The 13,070-nt window shown below is 49.3% G+C and overlaps 3 non-coding genes across 3 annotated transcripts; all 3 read left to right on the top strand.

Annotated features, from left to right (window-relative positions):
• The first annotated feature begins 1,801 nt into the window (after nt 1-1,801).
• Trnaa-agc (transfer RNA alanine (anticodon AGC)) lies at nt 1,802-1,875 on the top strand. The gene has a single exon. It is a non-coding gene; the product is annotated as a tRNA-Ala (tRNA).
• Nucleotides 1,876-5,202: 3,327 nt separating this feature from the next.
• On the top strand, nt 5,203-5,276 carry Trnaa-agc (transfer RNA alanine (anticodon AGC)). The gene has a single exon. It is a non-coding gene; the product is annotated as a tRNA-Ala (tRNA).
• A 6,263-nt stretch (nt 5,277-11,539) lies between these two features.
• Nucleotides 11,540-11,613, top strand: Trnaa-agc (transfer RNA alanine (anticodon AGC)). The gene has a single exon. It is a non-coding gene; the product is annotated as a tRNA-Ala (tRNA).
• Nucleotides 11,614-13,070: the final 1,457 nt, after the last annotated feature.

Genomic DNA, 13,070 nt, shown 5'->3' with positions numbered 1-13,070 from the left:
GGTGTCTGAACTCTATTTTCGACGTTATGCGTGCCACTTTCATTGTGGCCAACTACGATTCGATACAGAATGCACGAAACCTGAAAGACACCCTCACTGATACATAGAGAGTAGTGTTTGTCTGCGGAATAATGGGAGTGCAAGGGTCTGTGACGTTGATATGACTGTATGTAGCACTACTAGTTATCGGGGGGGCGGGCGTAGCTCAGATGGTAGAGCGCTCGCTTAGCGTGCGAAAGGTACTGGGATCGATACCCAGCGCCTCCAGAATTTTTAACACACCTACATGCGCACCTTGCCATGCAAGTGGAACAATTCCCAACCGGCAGAGGTGTGTAGGCAGATACAAGCGAACGATTAGCATCCACAATTGGCGAGCGTGCTTTTATTCGTGCGCAGGAAGCACCCTCCTCCCACACCTACACTTAATTTAGAAACAGTACAAATGTTCCCATAAGATTCTCAAGCCTACGTCGGAAAGATCTGCCTTGCGCCGATTTCACGTAAATCCCACTGCACGTTCCCAGTCTTTGCGTGCAGTCGGCTGCTACTGGTGTTGCTGCTTGTGACTGCTGATAACAGATGCCGTAGCAATCAATTCATGGAGTAAGTTGTATGTTTTGCGATAGTCTGTCTCTGACAAGGAAGCACAGGTGATATAGGTGCGAACACAGGAAGCTTGCAGCCCCTCGCTGCCTGCAGACACAGAGCAGCCACACTAGAAGAGCGGCCTAAGCCGTAGGCGAAATGTGCTCATTCGCTTTGGCGCGACGTCGAACTGTAAATAAGGCTGTTACTAGCGTGAGCGTCGTGTAAAGTCGGAAAAGTCATCTGCATGGGTGATTGCCAAGTTTGGGGAGCGTTTCGTAGTACGATCAGTGCAATGGAGACGCGGAAACTTGTTGTGTCCCAGTGTTTTGCAGTTGGACGACAAGAGTTTTACACAGTAGCAAAGAGCGAGGCACTGAGTTGGCATGAACAATGGAGAGCACAATGGGGCTCGAGATGTGCTTGTTACCTCAGGTGCTGTGTGATTGTCGACAAGGAGTGAAATGGACCAATTTGTGACCGCCCTTTCAATTTAAGACTTTCAAAACAGACGGAATTTGCATTCGTAATACCAGAGCATCGAAACTACTTGGAACTCTTGTGTATATGAACGTGTCCGCGCCTTTGTATTCTGGTACCTTCGCCGCTACAAACCAACCAACCATCGTGTCCGTGCACATCAGAGTCGCAAAGAATGGAGAATAGCCAAGCTTGGTCGTGTGTGTAGCTGTAGCTCAGTTGGCAGATCGTTCGCTTAGCGTGTGAACGGTCTCGGGTTCAAGCCCCGGCTCCTCCATGTTTTGTGGTCAGTGCATGGTAAGTGTTGGTCGCGGCGAACATAAACGCACGCAAGGAGTTGCAAGACCAGCGTCACAGACTGATATGATGTATACTGTCATAGGGAGAGCAAGATGTAAGTGTGGGGACCGGCTGTTATCATGGTGTCATCGAGTGCAGATCTGTCTTAGGTATCACGGCTTAACGTCATTGAAGTCTAGAGAAGGGACAACACGTTCGTCTTACTCAGAGCGGTGTCTGAACTCTATTTTCGACGTTATGCGTGCCACTTTCATTGTGGCCAACTACGATTCGATACAGAATGCACGAAACCTGAAAGACACCCTCACTGATACATAGAGAGTAGTGTTTGTCTGCGGAAAAATGGGAGTGCAAGGGTCTGTGACGTTGATATGACTGTATGTAGCACTACTAGTTATCGGGTGGGCGGGCGTAGCTCAGATGGGGGGGGGGGGGTGGGCGTAGCTCAGATGGTAGAGCGCTCGCTTAGCGTGCGAGAGGTACTGGGATCGATACCCAGCGCCTCCAGAATTTTTTGTGCCGGCACGGTAGCTCAGCGTGTTCGGTCAGAGGCTTAGCTGCCCTCTGTAATAAAAAAACTGAGTTAATAGATCAACGACGAACTTAAAAGGGTGTCTTACGACGTCCGCCCCGACCAGATTAAACGAACAAAATGAGATTTAAAAAAAAAAAAAAAAAAAAAAAAAAAAAGATGGTAGAGCGCTCGCTTAGCGTGCGAAAGGTACTGGGATCGATACCCAGCGCCTTCAGAATTTTTAACACACCTACATGCGCACCTTGCCATGCAAGTGGAACAATTCCCAACCGGCAGAGGTGTGTAGGCAGATACAAGCGAACGATCAGCATCCACAATTGGCGAGCGTGCTTTTATTCGTGCGCAGGAAGCACCCTCCTCCCACACCTACACTTAATTTAGAAACAGTACAAATGTTCCCATAAGAATTTCAAGCCTACGTCGGAAAGATCTGCCTTGCGCCGATTTCACGTAAATCCCACTGCACGTTCCCAGTCTTTGCGTGCAGTTGGCTGCTACTGGTGTTGCTGCTTGTGACTGCTGATAACAGATGCCGTAGCAATCAATTCATGGAGTAAGTTGTATGTTTTGCGATAGTCTGTCTCTGACAAGGAAGCACAGGTGATATAGGTGCGAACACAGGAAGCTTGCAGCCCCTCGCTGCCTGCAGACACAGAGCAGCCACACTAGAAGAGCGGCCTAAGCCGTAGGCGAAATGTGCTCATTCGCTTTGGCGCGACGTCGAACTGTAAATAAGGCTGTTACTAGCGTGAGCGTCGTGTAAAGTCGGAAAAGTCATCTGCATGGGTGATTGCCAAGTTTGGGGAGCGTTTCGTAGTACGATCAGTGCAATGGAGACGCGGAAACTTGTTGTGTCCCAGTGTTTTGCAGTTGGACGACAAGAGTTTTACACAGTAGCAAAGAGCGAGGCACTGAGTTGGCATGAACAATGGAGAGCACAATGGGGCTCGAGATGTGCTTGTTACCTCAGGTGCTGTGTGATTGTCGACAAGGAGTGAAATGGACCAATTTGTGACCGCCCTTTCAATTTAAGACTTTCAAAACAGACGGAATTTGCATTCGTAATACCAGAGCATCGAAACTACTTGGAACTCTTGTGTATATGAACGTGTCCGCGCCTTTGTATTCTGGTACCTTCGCCGCTACAAACCAACCAACCATCGTGTCCGTGCACATCAGAGTCGCAAAGAATGGAGAATAGCCAAGCTTAGTCGTGTGTGTAGCTGTAGCTCAGTTGGCAGATCGTTCGCTTAGCGTGTGAACGGTCTCGGGTTCAAGCCCCGGATCCTCCATGTTTTGTGGTCAGTGCATGGTAAGTGTTGGTCGCGGCGAACATAAACGCACGCAAGGAGTTGCAAGACCAGCGTCACAGACTGATATGATGTATACTGTCATAGGGAGAGCAAGATGTAAGTGTGGGGACCGGCTGTTATCGTGGTGTCATCGAGTGCAGATCTGTCTTAGGTATCACGGCTTAACGTCATTGAAGTCTAGAGAAGGGACAACACGTTCGTCTTACTCAGAGCGGTGTCTGAACTCTATTTTCGACGTTATGCGTGCCACTTTCATTGTGGCCAACTACGATTCGATACAGAATGCACGAAACCTGAAAGACACCCTCACTGATACATAGAGAGTAGTGTTTGTCTGCGGAATAATGGGAGTGCAAGGGTCTGTGAAGTGGATATGACTGTATGTAGCACTACTAGTTATCGGGGGGGGCGGGCGTAGCTCAGATGGTAGAGCGCTCGCTCAGCGTGCGAAAGGTACTGGGATCGATACCCAGCGCTTTCAGAATTTTTAACACACCTACATGCGCACCTTGCCATGCAAGTGGAACAATTCCCAACCGGCAGAGGTGTGTAGGCAGATACAAGCGAACGATTAGCATCCACAATTGGCGAGCGTGCTTTTATTCGTGCGCAGGAAGCACCCTCCTCCCACACCTACACTTAATTTAGAAACAGTACAAATGTTCCCATAAGATTCTCAAGCCTACGTCGGAAAGATCTGCCTTGCGCCGATTTCACGTAAATCCCACTGCACGTTCCCAGTCTTTGCGTGCAGTCGGCTGCTACTGGTGTTGCTGCTTGTGACTGCTGATAACAGATGCCGTAGCAATCAATTCATGGAGTGAGTTGTATGTTTTGCGATAGTCTGTCTCTGACAAGGAAGCACAGGTGATATAGGTGCGAACACAGGAAGCTTGCAGCCCCTCGTTGCCTGCAGACACAGAGCAGCCACACTAGAAGAGCGGCCTAAGCCGTAGGCGAAATGTGCTCATTCGCTTTGGCGCGACGTCGAACTGTAAATAAGGCTGTCACTAGCGTGAGCGTCGTGTAAAGTCGGAAAAGTCATCTGCATGGGTGATTGCCAAGTTTGGGGAGCGTTTCGTAGTACGATCAGTGCAACGGAGACGCGGAAACTTGTTGTGTCCCAGTGTTTTGCAGTTGGACGACAAGAGTTTTACACAGTAGCAAAGAGCGAGGCACTGAGTTGGCATGAACAATGGAGAGCACAATGGGGCTCGAGATGTGCTTGTTACCTCAGGTGCTGTGTGATTGTCGACAAGGAGTGAAATGGACCAATTTGTGACCGCCCTTTCAATTTAAGACGTTCAAAACAGACGGAATTTGCATTCGTAATACCAGAGCATCGAAACTACTTGGAACTCTTGTGTATATGAACGTGTCCGCGCCTTTGTATTCTGGTACCTTCGCCGCTACAAACCAACCAACCATCGTGTCCGTGCACATCAGAGTCGCAAAGAATGGAGAATAGCCAGGCTTGGTCGTGTGTGTAGCTGTAGATCAGTTGGCAGATCGTTCGCTTAGCGTGTGAACGGTCTCGGGTTCAAGCCCCGGCTCCTCCATGTTCTGTTGTCAGTGCATGGTAAGTGTTGGTCGCGGCGAACATAAACGCACGCAAGAAGTTGCAAAACCAGCGTCACAGACTGATATGATGTATACTGTCATAAGGAGAGCAAGATGTAAGTGTGGGGACCGGCTGTTATCGTGGTGTCATCGAGTGCAGATCTGTCTTCGGTATCACGGCTTAACGTCATTGAAGTCTAGAGAAGGGACAACACGTTCGTCTTACTCAGAGCGGTGTCTGAACTCTATTTTCGACGTTATGCGTGCCACTTTCATTGTGGCCAACTACGATTCGATACAGAATGCACGAAACCTGAAAGACACCCTCACTGATACATAGAGAGAAGTGTTTGTCTGCGGAATAATGGGAGTGCAAGGGTCTGTGACGTTGATACGACTGTATGTAGCACTACTAGTTATGGGGGGGGTGGGCGTAGCTCAGATGGTAGAGCGCTCGCTTAGCGTGCGAGAGGTACTGGGATCGATACCCAGCGCCTCCAGAATTTTTAACACACCTACACGCGCACCTTGCCATGCAAGTGGAATAATTCCCAACCGGCAGAGGTGTGTAGGCAGATACAAGCGAACGATTAGCATCCACAATTGGCGAGCGTGCTTTTATTCGTGCGCAGGAAGCACCCTCCTCCCACACCTACACTTAATTTAGAAACAGTACAAATGTTCCCATAAGATTCTCAAGCCTACGTCGGAAAGATCTGCCTTGCGCCGATTTCACGTAAATCCCACTGCACGTTCCCATTCTTTGCGTCAGTCGGCTGCTACTGGTGTTGCTGGTTGTGACTGCTGATAACAGATGCCGTAGCAATCAATTCATGGAGTGAGTTGTATGTTTTGCGATAGTCTGTCTCTGACAAGGAAGCACAGGTGATATAGGTGCGAACACAGGAAGCTTGCAGCCCCTCGCTGCCTGCAGACACAGAGCAGCCACACTAGAAGAGCGGCCTAAGCCGTAGGCGAAATGTGCTCATTCGCTTTGGCGCGACGTCGAACTGTAAATAAGGCTGTCACTAGCGTGAGCGTCGTGTAAAGTCGGAAAAGTCATCTGCATGGGTGATTGCCAAGTTTGGGGAGCGTTTCGTAGTACGATCAGTGCAATGGAGACGCGGAAACTTGTTGTGTCCCAGTGTTTTGCAGTTGGACGACAAGAGTTTTACACAGTAGCAAAGAGCGAGGCACTGAGTTGGCATGAACAATGGAGAGCACAATGGGGCTCGAGATGTGCTTGTTACCTCAGGTGCTGTGTGATTGTCGACAAGGAGTGAAATGGACCAATTTGTGACCGCCCTTTCAATTTAAGACGTTCAAAACAGTCGGAATTTGCATTCGTAATACCAGAGCATCGAAACTACTTGGAACTCTTGTGTATATGAACGTGTCCGCGCCTTTGTATTCTGGTACCTTCGCCGCTACAAACCAACCAACCATCGTGTCCGTGCACATCAGAGTCGCAAAGAATGGAGAATAGCCAGGCTTGGTCGTGTGTGTAGCTGTAGCTCAGTTGGCAGATCGTTCGCTTAGCGTGTGAACGGTCTCGGGTTCAAGCCCCGGCTCCTCCATGTTTTGTGGTCAGTGCATGGTAAGTGTTGGTCGCGGCGAACATAAACGCACGCAAGAAGTTGCAAGACCAGCGTCACAGACTGATATGATGTATACTGTCATAGGGAGAGCAAGATGTAAGTGTGGGGACCGGCTGTTATCGTGGTGTCATCGAGTGCAGATCTGTCTTAGGTATCACGGCTTAACGTCATTGAAGTCTAGAGAAGGGACAACACGTTCGTCTTACTCAGAGCGGTGTCTGAACTCTATTTTCGACGTTATGCGTGCCACTTTCATTGTGGCCAACTACGATTCGATACAGAATGCACGAAACCTGAAAGACACCCTCACTCATACATAGAGAGTAGTGTTTGTCTGCGGAATAATGGGAGTGCAAGGGTCTGTGACGTTGATATGACTGTATGTAGCACTACTAGTTATCGGGGGGGCGGGCGTAGCTCAGATGGTAGAGCGCTCGCTCAGCGTGCGAAAGGTACTGGGATCGAAACCCAGCGCCTCCAGAATTTTTAACACACCTACATGCGCACCTTGCCATGCAAGTGGAACAATTCCCAACCGTCAGAGGTGTGTAGGCAGATACAAGCGAACGATTAGCATCCACAATTGGCGAGCGTGCTTTTATTCGTGCGCAGGAAGCACCCTCCTCCCACACCTACACTTAATTTAGAAACAGTACAAATGTTCCCATAAGATTCTCAAGCCTACGTCGGAAAGATCTGCCTTGCGCCGATTTCACGTAAATCCCACTGCACGTTCCCATTCTTTGCGTGCAGTCGGCTGCTACTGGTGTTGCTGGTTGTGACTGCTGATAACAGATGCCGTAGCAATCAATTCATGGAGTGAGTTGTATGTTTTGCGATAGTCTGTCTCTGACAAGGAAGCACAGGTGATATAGGTGCGAACACAGGAAGCTTGCAGCCCCTCGCTGCCTGCAGACACAGAGCAGCCACACTAGAAGAGCGGCCTAAGCCGTAGGCGAAATGTGCTCATTCGCTTTGGCGCGACGTCGAACTGTAAATAAGGCTGTCACTAGCGTGAGCGTCGTGTAAAGTCGGAAAAGTCATCTGCATGGGTGATTGCCAAGTTTGGGGAGCGTTTCGTAGTACGATCAGTGCAATGGAGACGCGGAAACTTGTTGTGTCCCAGTGTTTTGCAGTTGGACGACAAGAGTTTTACACAGTAGCAAAGAGCGAGGCACTGAGTTGGCATGAACAATGGAGAGCACAATGGGGCTCGAGATGTGCTTGTTACCTCAGGTGCTGTGTGATTGTCGACAAGGAGTGAAATGGACCAATTTGTGACCGCCCTTTCAATTTAAAACGTTCAAAACAGACGGAATTTTTCATTCGTAATACCAGAGCATCGAAACTACTTGGAACTCTTGTGTATATGAACGTGTCCGCGCCTTTGTATTCTGGTACCTTCGCCGCTACAAACCAACCAACCATCGTGTCCGTGCACATCAGAGTCGCAAAGAATGGAGAATAGCCAGGCTTGGTCGTGTGTGTAGCTGTAGCTCAGTTGGCAGATCGTTCGCTTAGCGTGTGAACGGTCTCGGGTTCAAGCCCCGGCTCCTCCATGTTTTGTGGTCAGTGCATGGTAAGTGTTGGTCGCGGCGAACATAAACGCACGCAAGAAGTTGCAAGACCAGCGTCACAGACTGATATGATGTATACTGTCATGAGGAGAGCAAGATGTAAGTGTGGGGACCGGCTGTTATCGTGGTGTCATCGAGTGCAGATCTGTCTTAGGTATCACGGCTTAACGTCATTGAAGTCTAGAGAAGGGACAACACGTTCGTCTTACTCAGAGCGGTGTCTGAACTCTATTTTCGACGTTATGCGTGCCACTTTCATTGTGGCCAGCTACGATTCGATACAGAATGCACGAAACCTGAAAGACACCCTCACTGATACGTAGAGAGTAGTGTTTGTCTGCGGAATAATGGGAGTGCAAGTGTCTGTGACGTTGATATGACTGTATGTAGCACTACTAGTTATCGGGGGGGCGGGCGTAGCTCAGATGGTAGAGCGCTCGGTTAACTTGCGAAAGGTACTGGGATCGATACCCAGCGCCTCCAGAATTTTTAACACACCTACATGCGCACCTTGCCATGCAAGTGGAACAATTCCCAACCGGCAGAGGTGTGTAGGCAGATACAAGCGAACGATTAGCATCCACAATTGGCGAGCGTGCTTTTATTCGTGCGCAGGAAGCATCCTCCTCCCACACCTACACTTAATTTAGAAACAGTACAAATGTTCCCATAAGATATCAAGCCTACGTCGGAAAGATCTGCCTTGCGCCGATTTCACGTAAATCCCACTGCACGTTCCCAGTCTTTGCGTGCAGTCGGCTGCTACTGGTGTTGCTGGTTGTGACTGCTGATAACAGATGCCGTAGCACTCAATTCATGGAGTGAGTTGTATGTTTTGCGATAGTCTGTCTCTGACAAGGAAGCACAGGTGATATAGGTGCGAACACAGGAAGCTTGCAGCCCCTCGCTGCCTGCAGACACAGAGCAGCCACACTAGAAGAGCGGCCTAAGCCGTAGGCGAAATGTGCTCATTCGCTTTGGCGCGACGTCGAACTGTAAATAAGGCTGTCACTAGCGTGAGCGTTGCGTGAGCGTCGTGTAGAGTCGGAAAAGTCATCTGCATGGCTGATTGCCAAGTTTGGGGAACGTTTCGTAGTACGATCAGTGCAATGGAGACGCGGAAACTTGTTGTGTCCCAGTGTTTTGCAGTTGGACGACAAGAGTTTTACACAGTAGCAAAGAGCGAGGCACTGAGTTGGCATGAACAATGGAGAGCACAGTGGGGCACGAGATGTGCTTGTTACCTCAGGTGCTGTGTGATTGTCGACAAGGAGTGAAATGGACCAATTTGTGACCGCCCTTTCAATTTAAGACGTTCAAAACAGACGGAATTTGCATTCGTAATACCAGAGCATCGAAACTGCTTGGAACTCTTGTGTATTTGAACGTGTCCGCGCCTTTGTATTCTGGTACCTTCGCCGCTACAAACCAACCAACCATCGTGTCCGTGCACATCAGAGTCGCAAAGAATGGAGAATAGCCAGGCTTGGTCGTGTGTGTAGCTGTAGCTCAGTTGGCAGATCGTTCGCTTAGCGTGTGAACGGTCTCGGGTTCAAGCCCCGGCTCCTCCATGTTTTGTGGTCAGTGCATGGTAAGTGTTGGTCGCGGCGAACATAAACGAACGCAAGAAGTTGCAAAACCAGCGTCACAGACTGATATGATGTATACTGTCATAAGGAGAGCAAGATGTAAGTGTGGGGACCGGCTGTTATCGTGGTGTCATCGAGTGCAGATCTGTCTTAGGTATCACGGCTTAACGTCATTGAAGTCTAGAGAAGGGACAACACGTTCGTCTTACTCAGAGCGGTGTCTGAACTCTATTTTCGACGTTATGCGTGCCACTTTCATTGTGGCCAACTACGATTCGACACAGAATGCACGAAACCTGAAAGACACCCTCACTGATACATAGAGAGTAGTGTTTGTCTGCGGAATAACGGGAGTGCAAGGGTCTGTGACGTTGATACGACTGTATGTAGCACTACTAGTTATCGGGGGTGTGGGCGTAGCTCAGATGGTAGAGCGCTCGCTTAGCGTGCAAGAGGTACTGGGATCGATACCCAGCGCATCCAGAATTTTTAACACACCTACATGCGCACCTTGCCATGCAAGTGGAATAATTCCCAAACGGCAGAGGTGTGTAGGCAGATACAAGCGAACGATTAGCATCCACAATTGGCGAGCGTGCTTTTATTCGTGCGCAGGAAGCACCCTCCTCCCACACCTACACTTAATTTAGAAACAGTACAAATGTTCCCATAAGATTCTCAAGCCTACGTCGGAAAGATCTGCCTTGCGCCGATTTCACGTAAATCCCACTGCACGTTCCCATTTTTTGCGTGCAGTCGGCTGCTACTGGTGTTGCTGGTTGTGACTGCTGATAACAGATGCCGTAGCAATCAATTCATGGAGTGAGTTGTATGTTTTGCGATAGTCTGTCTCTGACAAGGAAGCACAGGTGATATAGGTGCGAACACAGGAAGCTTGCAGCCCCTCGCTGCCTGCAGACACAGAGAAGCCACACTAGAAGAGCGGCCTAAGCCGTAGGCGAAATGTGCTCATTCGCTTTGGCGCGACGTCGAACTGTAAATAAGGCTGTCACTAGCGTGAGCGTTGCGTGAGCGTCGTGTAAAGTCGGAAAAGTCATCTGCATGGGTGATTGCCAAGTTTGGGGAGCGTTTCGTAGTACGATCAGTGCAATGGAGACGCGGAAACTTGTTGTGTCCCAGTGTTTTGCAGTTGGACGACAAGAGTTTTACACAGTAGCAAAGAGCGAGGCACTGAGTTGGCATGAACAATGGAGAGCACGATGGGGCTCGAGATGTGCTTGTTACCTCAGGTGCTGTGTGATTGTCGACAAGGAGTGAAATGGACCAATTTGTGACCGCCCTTTCAATTTAAGACGTTCAAAACAGACGGAATTTGCATTCGTAATACCAGAGCATCGAAACTACTTGGAACTCTTGTGTATATGAACGTGTCCGCGCCTTTGTATTCTGGTACCTTCGCCGCTACAAACCAACCAACCATCGTGTCCGTGCACATCAGAGTCGCAAAGAATGGAGAATAGCCAGGCTTGGTCGTGTGTGTAGCTGTAGCTCAGTTGGTAGATCGTTCGCTTAGCGTGTGAACGGTCTCGGGTTCAAGCCCCGGCTCCTCCATGTTTTGTGGTCAGTGCATGGTAAGTGTTGGTCGCGGCGAACATAATCTCACGCAAGAAGTTGCAAGACCAGCGTCACAGACTGATATGATGTATACTGTCATAGGGAGAGCAAGATGTAAGTGTGGGGACCGGCTGTTATCGTGGTGTCATCGAGTGCAGATCTGTCTTAGGTATCACGGCTTAACGTCATTGAAGTCTAGAGAAGGGACAACACGTTCGTCTTACTCAGAGCGGTGTCTGAACTCTATTTTCGACGTTATGCGTGCCACTTTCATTGTGGCCAACTACGATTCGATACAGAATGCACGAAACCTTTAAGACACCCTCACTGATACATAGAGAGAAGTGTTTGTCTGCGGAATAATGGGAGTGCAAGGGTCTGTGACGTTGATACGACTGTATGTAGCACTACTAGTTATCGGGGGGGTGGGCGTAGCTCAGATGGTAGAGCGCTCGCTTAGCGTGCGAGAGGTACTGGGATCGATACCCAGCGCCTCCAGAATTTTTAACACACCTACATGCGCACCTTGCCATGCAAGTGGAATAATTCCCAACCGGCAGAGGTGTGTAGGCAGATACAAGCGAACGATTAGCATCCACAATTGGCGAGCGTGCTTTTATTCGTGCGCAGGAAGCACCCTCCTCCCACACCTACACTTAATTTAGAAACAGTACAAATGTTCCCATAAGATTCTCAAGCCTACGTCGGAAAGATCTGCCTTGCGCCGATTTCACGTAAATCCCACTGCACGTTCCCATTCTTTGCGTGCAGTCGGCTGCTACTGGTGTTGCTGGTTGTGACTGCTGATAAGAGATGCCGTAGCAATCAATTCATGGAGTGAGTTGTATGTTTTGCGATAGTCTGTCTCTGACAAGGAAGCACAGGTGATATAGGTGCGAACACAGGAAGCTTGCAGCCCCTCGCTGCCTGCAGACACAGAGCAGCCACACTAGAAGAGCGGCCTAAGCCGTAGGCGAAATGTGCTCATTCGCTTTGGCGCGACGTCGAACTGTAAATAAGGCTGTCACTAGCGTGAGCGTCGTGTAAAGTCGGAAAAGTCATCTGCATGGGTGATTGCCAAGTTTGGGGAGCATTTCGTAGTACGATCAGTGCAATGGAGACGCGGAAACTTGTTGTGTCCCAGTGTTTTGCAGTTGGACGACAAGAGTTTTACACAGTAGCAAAGAGCGAGGCACTGAGTTGGCATGAACAATGGAGAGCACAATGGGGCTCGAGATGTGCTTGTTACCTCAGGTGCTGTGTGATTGTCGACAAGGAGTGAAATGGACCAATTTGTGACCGCCCTTTCAATTTAAGACGTTCAAAACAGACGGAATTTGCATTCGTAACACCAGAGCATCGAAACTACTTGGAACTCTTGTGTATATGAACGTGTCCGCGTCTTTGTATTCTGGTACCTTCGCCGCTACAAACCAACCAACCATCGTGTCCGTGCACATCAGAGTTGCAAAGAATGGAGAATAGCCAGGCTTGGTCGTGTGTGTAGCTGTAGCTCAGTTGGCAGACCGTTCGCTTAGCGTGTGAACGGTCTCGGGTTCAAGCCCCGGCTCCTCCATATTTTGTGGTCAGTGCATGGTAAGTGTTGGTCGCGGCGAACATAAACGCACGCAAGAAGTTGCAAAACCAGCGTCACAGACTGATATGATGTATACTGTCATAGGGAGAGCAAGATGTAAGTGTGGGGACCGGCTGTTATCGTGGTGTCATCGAGTGCAGATCTGTCTTAGGTATCACGGCTTAACGTCATTGAAGTCTAGAGAAGGGACAACACGTTCGTCTTACTCAGAGCGGTGTCTGAACTCTATTTTCGACGTTATGCGTGCCACTTTCATTGTGGCCAACTACGATTCGACACAGAATGCACGAAACCTGAAGACACCCTCACTGATACATAGAGAGTAGTGTTTGTCTGCGGAATAATGGGAGTGCAAGGG

This window comes from Schistocerca gregaria, chromosome 11, assembly GCF_023897955.1.
Source record: "Schistocerca gregaria isolate iqSchGreg1 chromosome 11, iqSchGreg1.2, whole genome shotgun sequence".
Lineage (NCBI taxonomy): Eukaryota > Metazoa > Arthropoda > Insecta > Orthoptera > Acrididae > Schistocerca > Schistocerca gregaria.
This window is presented reverse-complemented; position numbering and strand designations above follow the sequence as displayed.